This window comes from Anopheles ziemanni (genome assembly GCF_943734765.1).
Source record: "Anopheles ziemanni chromosome X unlocalized genomic scaffold, idAnoZiCoDA_A2_x.2 X_unloc_18, whole genome shotgun sequence".
NCBI classification, from domain to species: domain Eukaryota; kingdom Metazoa; phylum Arthropoda; class Insecta; order Diptera; family Culicidae; genus Anopheles; species Anopheles ziemanni.
The window spans coordinates 276073-297500 of record NW_026689783.1 but is presented as its reverse complement, the minus strand read 5'-3'; positions in this window follow the sequence as shown (position 1 = coordinate 297500).

The window sequence follows — 21428 nt, the reverse complement described above, 5'->3', positions numbered from 1 at the left end:
CTTACCCAGGACCGCCGAAGCAGCGTGGACCAGGGGAGAACTGAACTTTATACTTCACACCGCAGTATTGAGTAATGTGCCCTCTTCCACATAGGGCAAGCTGGAATGTTCCATTTTACCCAGGACGGCCGAAGCGGCGTGGACCAGTGGAGGACTACACAATCATGAGGTTTGATATCGACTTGTGTGTTTCAATAGGATACCGATGGTATGGTTTGAACCGATTTGATTTAGCCATTCTGAAGTCATCACTTGGTTGAAGCGCTGAACTAGGGAGGCATCGTTTACATATATATTGGTTTTCGCATGCTCTACTAGGTTAATGTCATGAGGTTGGCTATCGAGCATGCCCAAGTGATGACTTGATTGTGTGCTTGCTTGAATTCTTCACATTTCATACCATCGGTTAGTTGTCGAATCATTCCTCGATCATAACCTTCGTTCTTGGTTCATGTATGCTCTCTTCCACATAGGGCAAGCTAGAATTAACTATCTTACCCAGGACCGCCGAAGCAGCGTGGACCAGGGGAGAACTATACTTTGTCTTGTATGCCCTCTTCCACATAGGGCAAGCTAGAACTAACTATCTTACCCAGGACCGCCGAAGCAGCGTGGACCAGTGGAGGACTATACTTTGTTCATAACACCACAGTATTGAGTAATGTGCCCTCTTCCACATAGGGCAAGCTAGAATGAACTATCTTACCCAGGACCGCCGGAGCAGTGTGGACCAGTGGAGGACTACACAATCATGAGGTTTGATATCGACTTGTGTGTTTCAATAGGGTACCGATGGTATGTTTTGAACCGATTTGATTTAGCCATTCTGAAGTCATCACTTGGTTGAAGCGCTGAACTAGGGAGGGGCATCGTTTACATATATATTGGTTTTCGCATGCTCTACTAGGTTAATGTCATGAGGTTGGCTATCGAGCATGCCCAAGTGATGACTTGATTGTGTGCTTGCTTGAATTCTTCACATTTCATACCATCGGTTAGTTGTCGAATCATTCCTCGATCATAACCTTCGTTCTTGGTTCATGTATGCCCTCTTCCACATAGGGCAAGCTAGAATGAACTATCTTACCCAGGACCGCCGGAGCAGCGTGGACCAGTGGAGGACTATACTTTGTTCATTACACCACAGTATTAAGTATGGTGTCCTCTTCCACATAGGGCAAGCTAGAACTAACTATCTTACCCAGGACCGCCGAAGCAGTGTGGACCAGGGGAGGACTATACTTTATACTTCACACACTAGCCATATTGAAGTCATCACTTGGTTGAAGCACTGAACTAGGGCGAGTCTATCGTTTACTTTGCATTGGGATAATACGCTGCATGCTCTCTTAGGTTAATGTCATGTGGTTGGCTATAGAGCATGCCCAAGTGATGACTTTGTTTAAAGCTCAACAGGTAGAGTATTATGTCCTCTTCCACATAGGGCAAGCTAGAATTAACTATCTTACCCAGGACAGCCGGAGCAGCGTGGACCAGGGGAGAACTATACTTTGTCTTGTATGCCCTCTTCCACATAGGGCAAGCTAGAATTAACTATCTTACCCAGGACTGCAAAGCAGCGTGGACCAGTGGAGGACTATACTTTGTTCATTACACCACAGTATTAAGTATGGTGTCCTCTTCCACATAGGGCAAGCTAGAACTAACTATCTTACCCAGGACCGCCGAAGCAGTGTGGACCAGGGGAGGACTATACTTTATACTTCACACACTAGCCATACTGAAGTCATCACTTGGTTGAAGCGCTGAACTACGGCGGGGTAATCGTTTACAGGTTATAATCATATAGCTGCATGCTCATTAGTAGATAATGGAATATTGTATGGCAATATGAGCATGCCCAAGTGATGACTTTGTTTCAAGCTCAACAGGTAGGGTATTGAGTCCTCTTCCACATAGGGCAAGCTAGAATGAACTATCTTACCCAGGACCGCCGGAGCAGCGTGGACCAGTGGAGGACTCTATACTTTATACTTCACACCACAGTATTGAGTACGACTTGCATAAAGCCCCTAATGAGAACCACGAGGGCTCTCTCAATGTAGAACCACGAGGGCTCTAGTACCGATTCTCTCGGTACGGCTTGGTCCGTGTTCCTTTATGCTTGTACTCTTAGAAAGTCTCAACCCGGAGGTCTTGACTTTGATTGTCATAGTTGGACTACGACGGGGCATCCGACCATTGCTGATCGAACACCCCTGATTCACCATCTTTCGGGTAGGCGGTACGCGTACCTCCGGACGCGGAAGTCTCAACCCGGAGGTCTTGACTTTGATTGTCATAGTTGGACTACGACGGGGTATCCGACTCATCGAATACCCCAGAAGCACACCATCTTTCGGGTAGGCGGTACGCGTACCTCCGGACGCGGAAGTCTCAACCCGGAGGTCTTGACTTTGATTGTCATAGTTGGACTACGACGGGGTATCCGACTCATCGAATACCCCAGAAGCACACCATCTTTCGGGTAGGCGGTACGCGTACCTCCGGACGCGGAAGTCTCAACCCGGAGGTCTTGACTTTGATTGTCATAGTTGGACTACGACGGGGTATCCGACTCATCGAATACCCCAGAAGCACACCATCTTTCGGGTAGGCGGTACGCGTACCTCCGGACGCGGAAAGTCTCAACCCGGAGGTCTTGACTTTGGTTGTCATAGTTGGACTATGACGGGGCATCCGACCATTGCTGATCGAACACCCCTGTTACACCATCTTTCGGATAGGCGGTGCGCGACACCACCGACGCGGAAAGTCTCAACCCGGAGGTCTTGACTTTATATTGTTGGATAGTCCTCTTCCACTATAGGGCAAGCTGGAAATATTCCATTTTACCCAGGACTGCCGAGGCAGCGTGGACCAGGGGAGAACTTCACGGAATCTTCAGGCATCCATGATTGCCATAGTGCGTAAGCCGCCGCTGTGTGCGTCAACTCGTTCCCCGTGAGGAGGAGTCTAGCCGCCGCTAAAAGACGAAGCATTAAGTGTCCTCATTCCACTATAGGGCAAGCTAGAATGAACTATCTTACCCAGGACCGCCGAAGCAGCGTGGACCAGGCGAAGACTATACTTTATACTTCACACCACAGTATTGAGTACGACTTGCATAAAGCCCCTAATGAGAACCACGAGGGCTCTCTCAATGTAGAACCACGAGGGCTCTAGTACCGATTCTCTCGGTACGGCTTGGTCCGTGTTCCTTTATGCTTGTACTCGCGGAAAGTCTCAACCCGGAGGTCTTGACTTTGATTGTCATAGTTGGACTACGACGGGGTATCCGACCATTGCTGACCGAACACCCCTGATTCATCATCTTTCGGATAGGAGGTGGGCGCACCTCCGACGCGGAAGTCTCAACCCGGAGGTTCGGACTTAGAGTTTTTCCCATTTAAAAGTTTTTCTCTTAGCCATACTGAAGTCATCACTTGGTGAACGATTGAACTAGGGCGGGTTAATCGTTTATAGGTATCATGTGGTTTGCATGCTCTCTTAGGTTAAGGTCATGTGGTTGGCTATCGAGCATGCCCAAGTGATGACTTTGTTTCACGCTTGCTTGATTTCTTCAAGATTCCCTGTTATATAGTGTAATCATTCGAGAACAGGGAATCTTTGGTTTTGCTCAACAGGTATTGGATGTCAACTTGGTATCTAGATCGCATTAAGTCTCAACCCTTAGGTTCGGACTTGTATAGTGACATCTTGTTACGGTCTTGAGTCTCAACCCGCAGGTTCGGACTACTTAGTGTTTGATCGAATATAATATGGCAACTTGTGCCTAAGTCTCAACCCGCAGGTTCGGACTTCTGTTTATTTGGCCAATGTATGTATAAGGCAACTTGTGCCTAAGTCTCAACCCGCAGGTTCGGACTTGTGTATTTGTTCGAAGTCATGTATAAGGCAACGTGTGCCTAAGTCTCAACCCGCAGGTTCGGACTTGTTAGTGTTTCGTCAACTTTCATATGGCAACTTGTGCCTAAGTCTCAACCCGCAGGTTCGGACTTGTGTATTTGTTCGAAGTCATGTATAAGGCAACTTGTGCCTAAGTCTCAACCCGCAGGTTCGGACTTGTGTATTTGTTCGAAGTCATGTATAAGGCAACTTGTGCCTAAGTCTCAACCCGCAGGTTCGGACTTCATAGTGTTTCGTCAATGTTCATATGGCAACTTGTGCCGAAGTCTCAACCCGCAGGTTCGGACTTCTATAGTGTTTCGTCAATTATCATATGGCAACTTGTGCCGAAGTCTCAACCCGCAGGTTCGGACTTCTGGAAGGATCACTTGGCCACTAATGATCCTTCCGCAGGTTCACCTACGGAAACCTTGTTACGACTTTTACTTCCTCTAAATCATCAAGTTCGGTCAACTTCGATAAAGCAGACGCGGTTCACGAGGATCCAGCGAACGATCATCTCCAAAGACCTCACTAAATAATCCATCGGTAGTAGCGACGGGCGGTGTGTACAAAGGGCAGGGACGTATTCAACGCTGGCTGATGACCAGCACTTACTAGAAGTTCCGAGTTCATATGGACCATTGCAATCCATAATCCCTACTAAGTGAGTATTTGAGTGATTTCCCGTTCCTCTCGGAATAGGAGACACGCTGCTACCCACATTGTAGCACGCGTGTAGCCCAGAACATCTAAGGGCATCACGGACCTGTTATCGCTCGATCTCATTTTGCTAAACACAAATTGTCCTGCTAAGCAGCGTACCGTAAGTGCACTTGCGCACACGAACAGCGAAGGTGTCAGGTCATACTCCACCGAAAGGTCCTAACCCGTTCCAATCGGCATCGACGCATTAACGCTGACTGCGTTCTAGTTAGCATATGTGAGTCACGTTCGTTATCGGAATTAACCAGACAAATCAATCCACGAACTAAGAACGGCCATGCACCACTACCCTTAAATTTGAGAAAGAGCTATTAATCTGTCTCACCTCCATAAGTTCGGACCTGGTAAGTTTTCCCGTGTTGAGTCAAATTGAACCGCAAGCTCCATTTCATTTTTTTTTTTTTTTTAATCAGGGTTCAGAACTGTATTTCTCTTAAAATTCTAAAAATCATATCACAGTTTACAGAAAGACAATTCCTACTCCCTACTCTCGCCCGTTATGGTGCCCCACACGGCATGCACCTACACGGTAGAGCCGTGTGGGGCGGGCGTCTGGCTGTCGAGCCACTATCTATCTATTAGGCGTAGGCCTACTGGGACTCGTCCCCTGGTGATCATCTGCGCCGTTGGCGCGCACTTGCGCGGCTCTCCTGCCGCTCTGCTCGTCGCTCTGCTCGTCTCGTCTGCCGTTGTCGAGCGTTCCTTCGCTCTCGTCGAGCCTCCTGCAATGACAGTTGTGCCTGTTGTAAGGTTGCCGCCGTTGCTGCCCGGTTCTCTGGTGCCGCATCGTGATGTCGGAGGCTGGCCACACGGACGGCCATAGTAGCCTCGAATACCCTCGTCGGCATCCGGTCACGACGAAGCTCCAGGCGCCTGATGTTATCCTGAAGCTGGCGAGCCACCCGCCTGAATTCCACGCGCGTCACCTCGTCCATGGCCAGTATACGATCCCTCAGCGTTGGGTCGAGGCCGAATCGGCCCTCTCGCCGCCGCTGCTGTCGTGCTGCCTGCTCCGCCGCTCGCCGCCTCTCTCGATGAACCGCCCTTCGAGCCTCCACGCCGCTTTCGATTCTCCAAACTCGCTGCAGCTCGCGGGTGACACTGACCGCCGCCTCTTCCACACGCTCCCAGGCGTCAGGATCGTGCAGCATGTGGTCGAGGAGCGTGTCAGCCGTCACCGGCTGAAGACCGTGTCCCGTGAGGAGCCGTTCACGCACTTCCACGAACCGCGGGCATTGAAACAGCACGTGCTCTGGTGTTTCGTCGACTCCCGGACAGGCTGAGCAACACGGGGACCGGGTGAACTTCCTGGAATGCAGGTACTCCCTGAAGAAGCCGTGTCCTGTCAGTACCTGCGACAGGTGGAAGCCCACCCGTCCGTGCTTCCGGTTGACCCATCTGTCCACGTCCGGGAGGACTCTGTGGCTCCATCTGATGAATCGGCTTGACGCCACGCCGTCCTGCGCCAACTCATCCCAGCTCTCCTGCCAGTTGCGCATTGTCGCCGCCCTCTCCTCCTTGCGGATCTCTGCTGGGGTGCCGCCGGACTGCTGCTTTCGCTCGTGGCAGCGGTGATCCTCCTTAATAAGCTCGACTATAGGTGGTATACCAGCAACCAGCGTAGCCACGTCGTACTTTACGGTCCGGAAGGTGCTCGCGACCATCTTGGCCGCCCGATTCTGCACCCGGTTCAGCAGACGTCTGTTGCTCTGTATACGCGTAGCCTCCCACCAGACCGGGGCCGCGTATCGTAAGATGGACGTCGACACATTAGCGAGGGTCCGACGTCGCACACTGGAAGGGCCGCCATGATTTTTGAGCAGGTGACACAGTGCTCGGTTTATCCTGTTGGCCTTTTCCGTTACCGCCTTCACGTGAAAATTCCAGGATAAGTGATCCTCCACCTGGACACCGAGGTACCTTATATGACGCTTAGAGCGAAGCGTGGAGCCCCCGACACGCACTGGCACCCTCGGATGGCCCTGCCGCAAGCAGCTCACCATCACCATCTCTGTTTTCTCCAAGGCTAGGGACAGCTGGTGGTCCGCCATCCACCGCCGTACTGTGTTAATCGCCCGGGTCGCCAGCGTCGAAGATTCTCTCGGGGTCCGGCCTGGCACCAGCAAGACGATATCATCCGCGAATCCAACTATCTCCGCTCCCGGTGGTAGCTCCAATCCGAGGACTCCGTCGTACATGGCGTTCCAAAGGGTGGGCCCCAAGATGGAGCCCTGTGGAACGCCGGCGGTGACGGGCCTCGAAACATGTCCGGTGTTGGTGGAGTAGTGGAGCACTCGGTCACGAAAATAGCTCCCGATGATGTCCAGCAGCGCCTGGGGAACGCCTTTGGCCTCCAGGGCCCTCCCGATGTTGGTCCATCCTGCCGAGTTGAAGGCGTTTTTGACATCAAGTGCAACCACCATGCAGCACCTGCGGTCGCGTTGGTTGGTGCGCTTAAACGCCATCGCTCGTTGTCCCGCCTTCACCACCTCCTGGATCGCCTCCACCGTCGATCTCCCCTTACGGAAACCGTACTGGCGGGGAGAGAGGCGAGGACCACCTGGCAGTGGGGCCTCCAGGTGATCGTTGAGACGATCCAGGACTATGCGCTCGAACACTTTACCGACAGTGTCGAGCATGCATAGGGGCCGAAAAGATGACGCCTGGCCCGGTGGTTTCCCTGGCTTAGGCAGCAACACCAATCGCTGCGCTTTCCACGCCACCGGGAAGTCTCCGCTGTCCAGCAGCTGCTGGTAAATGCGCCGGAAAGTAGCGGGAGACTCTCGGATTGCCGCCGTGACTGCACCATTGGGGACGCCATCTGGTCCGGGGGCCTTTCGGGGGTTCAGCCTGGCCGCGATCGCTAGGAGTTCCTCGTCGGTGATTGGACGCAGTGGCGGTTCCTCAACGCCCGGCCCTGGTGACTCCGGCCACTCCATGGGGGGGTGCGTGGGAAATAGCTCGTCGACTATGCCTCCCAGTACCTCGGCGTCGCGTTCCTGGGGCAGGCGGGCGCCCTTCACCCACGCCGTCACTATCCGGTACGCGTCCCCCCAAGGATTGTCCTCTATACTATCAGCGAGCTCCTCGTTGCAGCGCCTCTTGCTGGCACTGATCGCCTTCCTGAGACGCTTCTTGGTGGCACGGAGGGTCGTCGCGCGCAGCAGACGAAGCGTTGGATCCCGCGTGCGTCGGAGAATCGCCTTGGCTCGCCGGCAGCTTTCGCGTAGCTCGGCGATTTCCTCCGTCCACCAAAAGACGTGAGTGCGGTTCCTGGAGTTCATCCGAGGCATCACCTCATCGCACGCTCGCTGAAGCGTGGAGACGAGGGTGGCCGGATCCTGCGCAACCTCGTTGAAGTTCAGCAAGCGGAGCGCCTCCGTGAACAGCTCGGCTGAAAACACCGACGTGTCCCATCGTCGACTCGGCCTCGGGGGTGGTTGGTCTGCTCTAACCGGACGGCGCGTTGGTGCTGCGGGGATGCCCACGGTGTAGAACAGCGGCTGATGGTCGCTCGCTGTGTAATCCTGCAGGACGACCCAGTCCTCCCCGCCCGCGATGCTCCTGGACGCCAGACTGATATCATTCACCACCGGGGGGGCAACGGCACTCCCCGTGAAGGTCGGTGTCCGTCCGCGGTTCAGCACCCGTAATGATAACAGCTCCGCAAGGGCGATGATTTCGTGTCCCCGGTTGTTGGTGGATTGGCGGCCCCACTCGACCGCGGCCGCGTTGAAATCACCGGCCAGGACCACCCGCTGCCGTCCATGTGCTGCTATCTGCACCGCCTCCATTAGTACTCTGAACCGGGGGAGATCCCAGGATGGTGGGGCGTAACAGCTAATAAAGGTGATGCCGTTCACCTCCACCGCCACCATCCCTTCCGCGACGCTGACCACTCGCTGGATCGGGAATCTCCCCAGTGCGACGACCGCTGTTCTTGTTGCAGGATCAAAGACCCAGTTGCCGTTGTTCGCTGGAACGCGGTGATAGTCGGACAAAAGTGCCACGTCCGCACCACGTTCGCGGGCCAACTGGGTCAATAGATCCTGGGCCATCGCACTCCGTCTTAAATTCTGCTGCAGTACTACGTTGAATTCTGACGGCGGTTCTTGCACTTATCTGTGCCGGTAGCATGCGGTCCTCCGCACACCAGGCACTTCACTGGGTTGCTGCAGCCTGCAGCCTTGTGGCCCTGCCCACCGCACCGACGGCACAGTGCGGAACGGTCTGGACCGGGGCAGGAGCGCGCAATGTGCCCGCGAAGCAGGCAGCGGTGGCAGCGCATCTCTTCAACTGGCCTGGCTGGGGCGAAGTCAACCCAGCAGCTACTGTATCCAAAGACCAGGCGGTTTCCTACCAGCGCGTTGGCAATCCGCCTTGGCAGCCTGACGAACGCCCGCTGATCGCCCTGGTAAAATCGCCGGAGGGTGACACATTCCGCGCTGACCTTCTCGCCGAACTGTTTTGAGATGGCCCTCGCGACATCCTCGCGCTCGGCCAACATGTCTACTCCTTTGAACGTTACCACGGCCGTGTCGAGCCGAAGATGGACCTCGCTGCCCTCTGGTGCTGCTGCTCGTACCCGCTCGAACACCGCCTGGGCGTCCACCTTCCTCTTGAGGGTCATGGTCAGGTTATTGGCTGCAGTGCGCTCTCCGCGCTGGACCTTATCCGCGACATCTTCTAGAGCTCGGACCTTGACGAACACGTCCCGGTAGCTAACCCCCGCTGGCGGGCAGACTGTGATGACGTCCGGTCTTCCTTTGGTCATCGCTGGCCTCGGGGGTCGACAATCGTCCTGCGGGCGTGTGACTGGAACTGCTCCTGCTTGCGGCCTAGTCGTTCCATTTCCCACTACCGTCTCGGCGAACGAACGCCTGTCGCTGGGAATCTCGGTCCTCTTGCCCATGTTGGCCTTGGGATTCTCCTTGTTGACCCGAGACTCCTCTCGCTGCTTATTGTAGATCGGGCGACCTTTCTTGTCTACTGTCCGGAAGCCCTCGTCCTGCTGCTGCTGCTGCCTTTGCTGCTGTTGCTGCCCCCCCTGCCGCTGCGACTGCTGCTGCTTCTGCCCCTGCTGCCGCTGTGACTGCTGCTGTGGCTTCGAATGCTGCTGCTGCTGTGCTCGCGGTGGCAGTGACACTGTCTCTTTGACCTCATTCCTGATGCTGCTGCTCAGTTGTTTGGGCTTTGGTTTTTCTCCCATGGCCTCGCGAACCATTTCCCTAATGTTCTTTCGACCCTCTTCCACCAGTTGGGCCTGCTGGATGGCTTGGGCGGCTTGGGCTTCCAGGAGCCTCTCTACCTTGGCCATTAACTCTGCTACCTGGGCTTGCAGTGCCGCGTTTTGCGCCGTCAGGGCCTTGATGGTTTCGGCCATTGCGGCCATTCCAGCGCTCTGCGTGTTATTCTCCGAGGGGTCTTTCCCTCCCGATGCCTCTTGGAGCTGCGGGACCTGCTGCTCCTGAACCAAAGAATTGGTTGCTGCGGGCGTCGATACCATCGAGCAGTTTTCCGCTACCGGGGAAGCCACAGGAGTTGCGCTTGACTTCGCCGATGTTTCTAGCTCCTTCTCCACATCTCCGATGAACATTATTAGGTTTTCCTCGAACGGAAGCCTGCTGCTCGAGGAGCGCGCGCGCGGCCGCGGCGTCCGTTGCGGCGGCGGCGTCCGTTCCACCCTTTTCGTCCTAGTTGTTGCGCGTGCAGCTTCCACTTCTGCCGCCTCGGCATTCTCTACCGCCGAGCTGCGGCCCGTGGCTGGGCCAGCTCGCAGTGTCTTTTTCGGTGTCTTGTCAAGCATGGTGATGAGTAGATGGGGGCGGGGGGACTTAGATGGAATGTTCGACCCCTACCCCGCTAGACTTCCTACCATTGTCGAAACTCTCTCCGTTGTGACGCTTGCAGTTAGCCAATGCCGGCAGTGTTGATGAGATGCAATCGCTAACCCGCTCACCTAAATCCGGTCGCCTGATGAGATGCAATCGCTAACGCTCACCTATATCCGGTCGCCTGATGATATGCAATAACTAATCTCCTCAATCCGGACGCCTGATGAGATGTAATCTGCAACGCTCAGCCAGGTAAATCCTCTACCCCGCTCGTTCGAATCCGGTCGCCTGGTGAGATGCAATCCGCAACCCCTTTCCACTTGACCGGGCGCTATGGTTTCCCGGGACACTCCTGATGTGGCACCTACAGTTAGGCAATGCCGCTCTCCCGTCGCCTGATGAGCTGCAATCGCCTACCCGCTCGCCTAAATCCGGTCGCCTGATGAGATGCAATCGCTAACCCGCTCTCCTGAATCCGGACGCCTGATGAGATGCAATCTGCAACGCTCGGCCAGATGAATCCGCTACCCCGCTCGTCCGAATCCGGTCGCCTGGTGGGATGCAATCCGCAGCCCCTTTTCCACTTGCCCGGGCGCTATGGTTTCCCAGGACACTCGTCGCCTGGTGAGATGCAATCGCCTACCCGCTCACCTGAATCCGGTCGCCTGATGATATGCAATCGCTAACGCTCACCTAAATCCGGTCGCCTGATGAGATGCAATCGCTAACCCGCTCTCCTGAATCCGGACGCCTGATGGGATGCAATCTGCAACGCTCGGCCAGATGAATCCGCTACCCCGCTCGTCCAAATCCGATCGCCTGATCGGCTGCAATCCGCAACTCCTTTTCCACTTGACCGGGCGCTATGGTTTCCCGGGACACTCCTGATGTGGCGCCTACAATTAGGCAATGCCGCTCTCCGGTCGCCTGATGAGATGCAATCGCGAGCCCGCTCACCTAAATCCGGTCGCCTGATGTGATGCAATCGCTAACCCGCTCTCCTGGATCCTGACGCCTGATGAGATGCAATCTGCAACGCTCGGCCGCTTGACTCCCGTCCCGCGGGGTTTCCACCACTCAACGCTAGGGGCGCTTTTCGGTGGCTGACTCTTAGCGGAGACACCTTCCTGAAACGGTCCAACCGGTTCGCCCGATTCACTCACACACACACATTCGCAGTCGACCGTTGGCTCTTGGCCAGCTGATTTCCTGGCCTGCCTCACGCTTCAGGCGTATCATCATAAATTCTATGAAATTCATATGTTAGGATGCTGGGAGATGAATGGGATGCTGCATGGAGATGAATCTTGATCTCCTACATCTCCCATCTTAATACAGCATCCCTACTTAAAGGCATCTCGGACTTAGTCGATTTTTCATAAATTCTGAGAAAAACATATGTTAGGATGCTGCGAGATGAATGGGATGCTGCATGGAGATAAATCTTGATCTTCTACATCTCCCATCTTAATACAGCATTCCTACTTAAAGGCATCTCGGACTTAGTCGATTTTTCATAAATTCTTAGAAAAACATATGTTAGGATGCTGCGAGATGAATGGGATGCTGCATGGAGATGAATCTTGATCTTCTCCATCTCCCATCTTAATACAGCATCCCTACTTAAAGGCATCTCGGACTTAGTCGATTTTTCATAAATTCTAAGAAAACAATATGTTAGGATGCTGCGAGATGAATGGGATGCTGCATGGAGATGAATCTTGATCTTCTTCATCTCCCATCTCAATACAGCATCCCTACTTAATGGCCTCTCGGACTTAGTCGATTTTTCATTAATTCTTAAGAAAACATATGTTAGGATGCTGCGAGATGAATGGGATGCTGCATGGAGACGAATCTTGATCTTGTTCATCTCCCATCTTAATACAGCATCCCTACTTAAAGGCATCTCGGACTTAGTCGATTTTTCATAAATTCTAAGAAAAACATATGTTAGGATGCTGCGAGATGAATGGGATGCTGCATGGAGATGAATCTTGATCTTCTCCATCTCCCATCTTAATACAGCATCCCTACTTAAAGGCATCTCGGACTTAGTCGATTTTTCATAAATTCTAAGAAAACAATATGTTAGGATGCTGCGAGATGAATGGGATGCTGCATGGAGATGAATCTTGATCTGCTACATCTCCCATCTCAATACAGCATCCCTACTTAAAGGCATCTCGGACTTAGTCGATTTTTCATAAATTCTAAGAAAAACATATGTTAGGATGCTGCGAGATAAATGGGATGCTGCATGGAGATGAATCTTGATCTTCTTCATCTCCCATCTTAATACAGCATCCCTACTTAAAGGCATCTCGGACTTAGTCGATTTTTCATAAATTCTTAGAAAAACATATGTTAGGATGCTGCGAGATGAATGGGATGCTGCATGGAGATGAATCTTGATCTTCTTCATCTCCCATCTTAATACAGCATCCCTACTTAAAGGCATCTCGGACTAAGTCGATTTTTCATAAATTCTAAGACATTCATATGTAAGGATGCTGCGAGATGAATGGGATGCTGCATGGAGATGAATCTTGATCTCCTATATCTCCCATCTCAATACAGCATCCCTACTTAAAGCCATCTCGGACTTAGTCGATTTTTCATAAATTCTATGAAATTCATATGTTAGGATGCTGGGAGATGAATGGGATGCTGCATGGAGATGAATCTTGATCTCCTACATCTCCCATCTTAATACAGCATCCCTACTTAAAGGCATCTCGGACTTAGTCGATTTTTCATAAATTCTGAGAAAAACATATGTTAGGATGCTGCGAGATGAATGGGATGCTGCATGGAGATAAATCTTGATCTTCTACATCTCCCATCTTAATACAGCATCCCTACTTAAAGGCATCTCGGACTTAGTCGATTTTTCATAAATTCTTAGAAAAACATATGTTAGGATGCTGCGAGATGAATGGGATGCTGTATTGAGATGGGAGATGATGAAGATCAAGATTCATCTCCATGCAGCATCCCATTCATCTCCCAGCATCCTAACATATGTTTTTCTATGAATTTATGAAAAATCGACTAGGTCCGAGATGCCTTTAAGGAGGGATGCTGTATTAAGATGGGAGATGAAGAAGATCAAGATTCATCTCCATGCAGCATCCCATTCATCTCCCAGCATCCTAACATATGTTTTTCTATGAATTTATGAAAAATCGACTAAGTCCGAGATGCCTTTAAGTAGGGATGCTGTATCGAGATGGGAGATGAAGAAGATCAAGATTCATCTCCATGCAGCATCCCATTCATCTCGCAGCATCCTAACATATGAATGTCTATGAATTTATAAAAAATCGACTAAGTCCGAGATGCCTTTAAGTAGGGATGCTGTATTAAGATGGGAGATGAAGGAGATCAAGATTCATCTCCATGCAGCATCCCATTCATCTCGCAGCATCCTAACATATGAATTTCTATGAATTCATGAAAAATCGACTATGTCCGAGATGACTTTAAGTAGGGATGCTGTATTGAGATGGGAGATGTAGGAGATCAAGATTCATCTCCATGCAGCATCCCATTCATCTCGCAGCATCCTAACATATGAATTTCTATGAATTTATGAAAAATCGACTAAGTCAGAGATGCCTTTAAGTAGGGATGCTGTATTGAGATGGGAGATGTAGGAGATCAAGATTCATCTCCATGCAGCATCCCATTCATCTCGCAGCATCCTAACATATGTTTTTCTTAGAATTTATGAAAAATAGACTAAGTCCGAGATGCCTTTAAGTAGGGATGCTGTATTAAGATGGGAGATGAAGAAGATCAAGATTCATCTCCATGCAGCTTCTTATTCATCTCGCAGCATCCTAACATATGTTTTTTTTTTAGAATTTATGAAAAATCGACTAAGTCCGAGATGCCTTTAAGTAGGGATGCTGTATTAAGATGGGAGATGAAGAAGATCATGATTCATCTCCATGCAGCATCCCATTCATCTCCCAGCATCCTAACATATGTTTTTTTAAGAATTTATGAAAAATCAACTAAGTCCGAGATGCCTTTAAGTAGGGATGCTGTATTAAGATGGGAGATGAAGAAGATCAAGATTCATCTCCATGCAGCATCTCATTCATCTCCAAGCATCCTAACATATGTTTTTCTAAGAATTTATGAAAAATCGACTAAGTCCGAGATGCCTTTAAGTAGGGATGCTGCATTAAGATGGGAGATGAAGAAGATCAAGATTCATCTCCATGCAGCATCCCATTTACCTCGCAGCATCCTAACATATGTTTTTCTTAGAATTTATGAAAAATCGACTAAGTCCGAGATGCCTTTAAGTAGGGATGCTGTATTAAAATGGGAGATGAAGAAGATTAAGATTCATCTCCATGCAGCATCCCATTCATCTCGCAGCATCCTAACATATGTTTTTCTTAGAATTTATGAAAAATCGACTAAGTCAGAGATGCCTTTAAGTAGAGTTGCTGTATTAAAATGGGAGATGAAGAAGATTAAGATTCATCTCCATGCAGCATCCCATTCATCTCGCAGCATCCGAACATATGTTTTTCTTAGAATTTATGAAAAATCGACTAAGTCAGAGATGCCTTTAAGTAGGGATGCTGTATTAAGATGGGAGATGAAGAAGATCAAGATTCATCCCAATGCAGCATCCCATTCATCTCGCAGCATCCGAACATATGTTTTTCTTAGAATTTATGAAAAATCGACTAAGTCCGAGATGGCTTTAAGTAAGGATGCTGTATTGAGATGAGCGATGTAGGAGATCAAGATTCATCTCCATGCAGCATCCCATTCATCTCCCAGCATCCTGACATATGAATTTCTTAGAATTTATGAAAAATCGACTAAGTCCGAGATGGCTTTAAGTAGGGATGCTGTATTAAGATGGGAGATGAAGAAGATCAAGATTCATCTCCATGCAGCATCCCATTCATCTCGCAGCATCCTAACATATGTTTTTCTTAGAATTTATGAAAAATCGACTAAGTCCGAGATGCCTTTAAGTAGGGATGCTGTATTAAGATGGGAGATGACGAAGATCAAGATTCATCTCCATGCAGCATCCCATTCATCTCGCAGCATCCTAACATATGTTTTTCTTAGAATTTATGAAAAATCGACTAAGTCCGAGATGCCTTTAAGTAGGGATGCTCTTTTAAGATGGGAGATAAAGAAGATCAAGATTCATCTTCATGCAGCATCACATTCATCTCGAAGCATCCTAACATATGTTTTTCTTAGAATTTATGAAAAATCGACTAAGTCCGAGATGCCTTTAAGTAGGGATGCTGTATTAAGATGGGAGATGATGAAGACCAAGATTCATCTCCATGCAGCATCCCTTTCATCTCCCAGCATCCTAACATATGTTTTTCTCTGAATTTATGAAAAATCGACTAAGTCCGAGATGCCTTTAAGTAGGGATGCTGTATTGAGTTGGGAGATGAAGAAGATCAAGATTCATCTCCATGCAGCATCCCATTCATCTCGCAGCACCCTAACATATGTTTTTCTTAGAATTTATGAAAAATCGACTAAGTCCGAGATGCCTTTAAGTAGGGATGCTGTATTGAGATGGGAGATGAAGAAGATCAAGATTCATCTCCATGCAGCATCCCATTCATCTCCCAGCATCCTAACATATGTTTTTCTTAGAATTTATGAAAAATCGACTAAGTCCAAGATGCCTTAAAGTAGGGATGCTGTATCAAGATGGGAGATGAAGAAGATCAAGATTCATCTCAATGCAGCATCCCATTCATCTCGCAGCATCCTAACATATGTTTTTCTTGGAATTTATGAAAAATCGACTAAGTCCAAGATGCCTTAAAGTAGGGATGCTGTATCAAGATGGGAGATGAAGAAGATCAAGATTCATCTCCATGCAGCATCCCATTCATCTCGCAGCATTCTAACATATGTTTTTCTTAGAATTTATGAAAAATCGACTAAGTCCGAGATGCCTTTAAGTAGGGATGCTGTATTAAGATGGGAGATGAAGAAGATCACGATTCATCTCCATGCAGCATCTAATTCATCTCGCAGCATCCTAACATATGTTTTTCTTAGAATTTATGAAAAATCGACTAAGTCCAAGATGCCTTAAAGTAGGGATGCTGTATCAAGATGGGAGATGAATAAGATCAAGATTCATCTCCATGCAGCATCCCATTCATCTTGCAGCATCCTTACATATGTTTTTCTTAGAATTTATGAAAAATCGACTATGTCCGAGATGCCTTTAAGTAGGGATGCTGTATTAAGTTGGGAGATGAAGAAGATCAAGATTCATCTCAATGCAGCATCCCATTCATCTAGCAGCATCCTTACATATGTTTTTCTTAGAATTTATGAAAAATCGACTTAGTCCGAGATGCCTTCAAGTAGGGATGCTGTATTGAGATAGGAGATGAAGAAGATCAAGATTCATCTCCATGCAGCATCCCATTCATCTAGCAGCATCCTTACATATGTTTTTCTTAGAATTTATGAAAAATCGACTAAGTCCGAGATGCCTTTAAGTAGGGATGCTGTATTAAGATGGGAGATAAAGAAAATCATGATTCATCTCCATGCAGCATCCAATTGATCTCCCAGCATCCTTATATATGAATTTCTTAGAATTTATGAAAAATCGACTAAGTCAGAGATGCCTTTAAGTAGGGATGCTGTATTAAGATGGGAGATGCAGAAGATCAAAGTTTATCTCCATGCAGCATCCCATTCATCTCCCAGCATCCTAACATATGTTTTTCTTAGAATTTATGAAAAATCGACTAAGTCCGAGATGCCTTTAAGTAGGGATGCTGTATTGAGATGGGAGATAAGGAAGATCAAGATTTATCTCCATGCAGCATCCCATTCATCCCGCAGCATTCTAACATATGTTTTTCTTAGAATTTATGAAAAATCGACTAAGTCCGAGATGCCTTTAAGTAGGGATGCTGTATTAAGATGGGAGTTGTAGAAGAACAAGATTCATCTCCATGCAGCATCCCATTCATCTCGCAGCATCCTAACATATGAATTTCTATGAATTTATGAAAAATCGACTAAGTCCGAGATGCCTTTAAGTAGGGATGCTGTATTAAGATGGGAGATGGAGAAGATCAAGATTCATCTCCATGCAGCATCCCATTCATCTCGCAGCATCCTAACATATGAATTTCTAAGAATTTATGAAAAATCGACTAAGTCCGAGATGCCTTTAAGTAGGGATGCTGTATTAAGATGGGAGATGAAGAAGATCAAGATTCATCTCTATGCAGCATCCCTTTCATCTCCCAGCATCCTAACTTATGTTTTTCGTAGAATTTTTGAAAAATCGACTAAGTCCGAGATGCCTTTAAGTAAGGATGCTGTATTAAGATGGGAGATGTAGAAGATCAAGATTCATCTCCATGCAGCATTCCATTCATCTCGCAGCATTCTAACCTATGTTTTTCTTAGAATTTATAAAAAATTGACTAAGTCCGAGATGCTTTTAAGTAGGGATGCTGTATTGAGATGGGAGATGAAGAAGATCAAGATTCATCTCTATGCAGCATCCCATTCATCTCGTAGCATCCTAACATATGAATTTCTTAGAATTTATGAAAAATCGACTAAGTCCGAGATGCCTTTAATTAGGGATGCTGTATTGCGATGGGAGATGATGAAGATCAAGATTCATCTCCATGCAGCATCCCATTCATCTCCCAGCATCCTAACATATGTTTTTCTATGAATTTATTAAAAATCGACTAAGTCCGAGATGCCTTTAAGTAGGGATGCTGTATTAAGATGGGAGATGAAGAAGATCAAGATACATCTCCATGCAGCATCCCATTCATCTCCCAGCATCCTAACATATGAATTTCTTCGAATTTATGAAAAATCGACTAAGTACGAGATGCCTTTAAGTAGGGATGCTGTATTGAGATGGGAGATGAAGAAGATCAAGATTCATCTCCATGCAGCATCCCATTCATCTCGCAGCATCCTAACATATGTTTTTCTTAGAATTTATGAAAAATCGACTAAGTCCGAGATGCCTCTAAGTAGGGATGCTGTATTAAGATGGGAGATGAAGAAGATCAAGATTCATCTCCATGCAGCATCCCATTCATCTCGCAGCATCCTAACATATGTTTTTCTTAGAATTTATGAAAAATCGACTAAGTCCGAGATGCCTCTAAGTAGGGATGCTGTATTAAGATGGGAGATGAAGAAGATCAAGATTCATCTCCATGCAGCATCCCATTCATCTCCCAGCATCCTAACATATGAATTTCTATGAATTTATGAAAAATCGACTAAGTCCGAGATGCCTTTAAGTAGGGATGCTGGATTAAGATGGGAGATGTAGGAGATCAAGATTCATCTCCATGCAGCATCCCATTCATCTCGCAGCATCCTAACATATGTTTTTCTTAGAATTTATGAAAAATCGACTAAGTCCGAGATGCCTCTAAGTAGGGATGCTGTATTAAGATGGGAGATGAAGAAGATCAAGATTCATCTCCATGCAGCATCCCATTCATCTCCCAGCATCCTAACATATGAATTTCTTAGAATTTATGAAAAATCGACTAAGTCCGAGATGCCTTTAAGTAGGGATGCTGTATTAAGATGGGAGATGAAGAAGATCAAGATTCATCTCCATGCAGCATCCCATTCATCTCGCAGCATCCTAACATATAAATTTCTTAGAATTTATGAAAAATCGACTAAGTCCGAGATGCCTTTAAGTAGGGATGCTGGATTAAGATGGGAGATGTAGGAGATCAAGATTCATCTCCATGCAGCATCCCATTCATCTCGCAGCATCCTAACATATGTTTTTCTATGAATTTATGAAAAATCGACTAAGTCCGAGATGCCTTTAAGTAGGGATGCTGTATTGAGATGGGAGATGAAGAAGATCAAGATTCATCTCCATGCAGCATCCCATTCATCTCGCAGAATCCTAACATATGAATTTCTTAGAATTTATGAAAAATCGACTTAGTCCGAGATGCCCTTAAGTAGGGATGCTGTATTAAGATGGGAGATGAAGAAGATCAAGATTCATCTCCATGCAGCATCCCATTCATCTCCAAGCATCCTAACATATGTTTTTCTAAGAATTTATGAAAAATCGACTAAGTCCGAGATGCCTTTAAGCAGGGATGCTGTATTAAGATGAAAGATGAAGAAGATAAAGATTCATCTCCATGCAGCATCCCATTCATCTCCCAGAATCCTAACATATGTTTTTCTTAGAATTTATGAAAAATCGACTAAGTCCGAGATGCCTTTAAGTAGGGATGCTGTATTGAGATGGGGGATGAAGAAGATCAAGATTTATCTCCATGCAGCATCCCATTCATCTCGCAGCATCCTAACATATGAATTTCTTAGAATTTATGAAAAATCGACTAAGTCCAAGATGCCTTAAAGTAGGGATGCTGTATCAAGATGGGAGATGAAGAAGATCAAGATTCATCTCCATGCAGCATCCCATTCATCTCGCAGCATCCTAACATATGTTTTTCTTGGAATTTATGAAAAATCGACTAAGTCCAAGATGCCTTAAAGTAGGGATGCTGTATCAAGATGGGAGATGAAGAAGATCAAGATTCATCTCCATGCAGCATCCCATTCATCTCGCAGCATTCTAACATATGTTTTTCTTAGAATTTATGAAAAATCGACTAAGTCAGAGATGCCTTTAAGTAGGGATGCTGTATTAAGATGGGAGATGCAGAAGATCAAGGTTTATCTCCATGCAGCATCCCATTCATCTCCAAGCATCCTAACATATGTTTTTCTAAGAATTTATGAAAAATCGACTAAGTCCGAGATGCCTTTAAGCAGGGATGCTGTATTAAGATGAAAGATGAAAGAGATAAAGATTCATCTCCATGCAGCATCCCATTCATCTCGCAGCACCCTAACATATGTTTTTCTTAGAATTTATGAAAAATCGACTAAGTCCGAGATGCCCTTAAGTAGGGATGCTGTATTGAGATGGGAGATGAAGAAGATCAAGATTCATCTCCATGCAGCATCCCATTCATCTCGCAGCATCCTAACATATGTTTTTCTTAGAATTTATGAAAAATCGACTAAGTCCGAGATGCCTTTAAGTAGGGATGCTGTATTAAGATGGGAGATGGAGAAGATCAAGATTCATCTCCATGCAGCATCCCATTCATCTCGCAGCATCCTTACATATGTTTTTCTTAGAATTTATGAAAAATCGACTAAGTCCGAGATGCCCTTAAGTAGGGATGCTGTATTGAGATGGGAGATGAAAAAGATCAAGATTCATCTCCATGCAGCATCCCATTCATCTCGCAGCATCCTAACATATGTTTTTCTTAGAATTTATGAAAAATCGACTAAGTCCGAGATACCTTTAAGTAGGGATGCTGTATTAAGATGGGAGATGACGAAGATCAAGATTCATCTCCATGCAGAATCCCATTCATCTCGCAGCATCCTTCCATATGTTTTTCTAAGAATTTATGAAAAATCGACTAAGTCCGAGATGCCTTTAATTAGGGATGCTGTATTAAGATGGGGATGAAAAAGATCAAGATTCATCTCCATGCAGCATCCCATTCATCTCGCAGCATCCTAACATATGTTTTTCTTAGAACTTATGAAAAATCGACTAAGTCCGAGATGCCTTTAAGTAGGGATGCTGTATTGAGATGGGAGATGGAGAAGATCAAGATTCATCTCCATGCAGCATCCCATTCATCTCGCAGCATCCTTACATATGTTTTTCTTAGAATTTATGAAAAATCGACTAAGTCCGAGATGCCCTTAAGTAGGGATGCTGTATTGAGATGGGAGATGAAAAAGATCAAGATTCATCTCCATGCAGCATCCCATTCATCTCGCAGCATCCCAACATATGTTTTTCTTAGAATTTATGTAAAACCGACTAAGTCCGAGATGCCTCTAAGTAAGGATGCTGTTTTA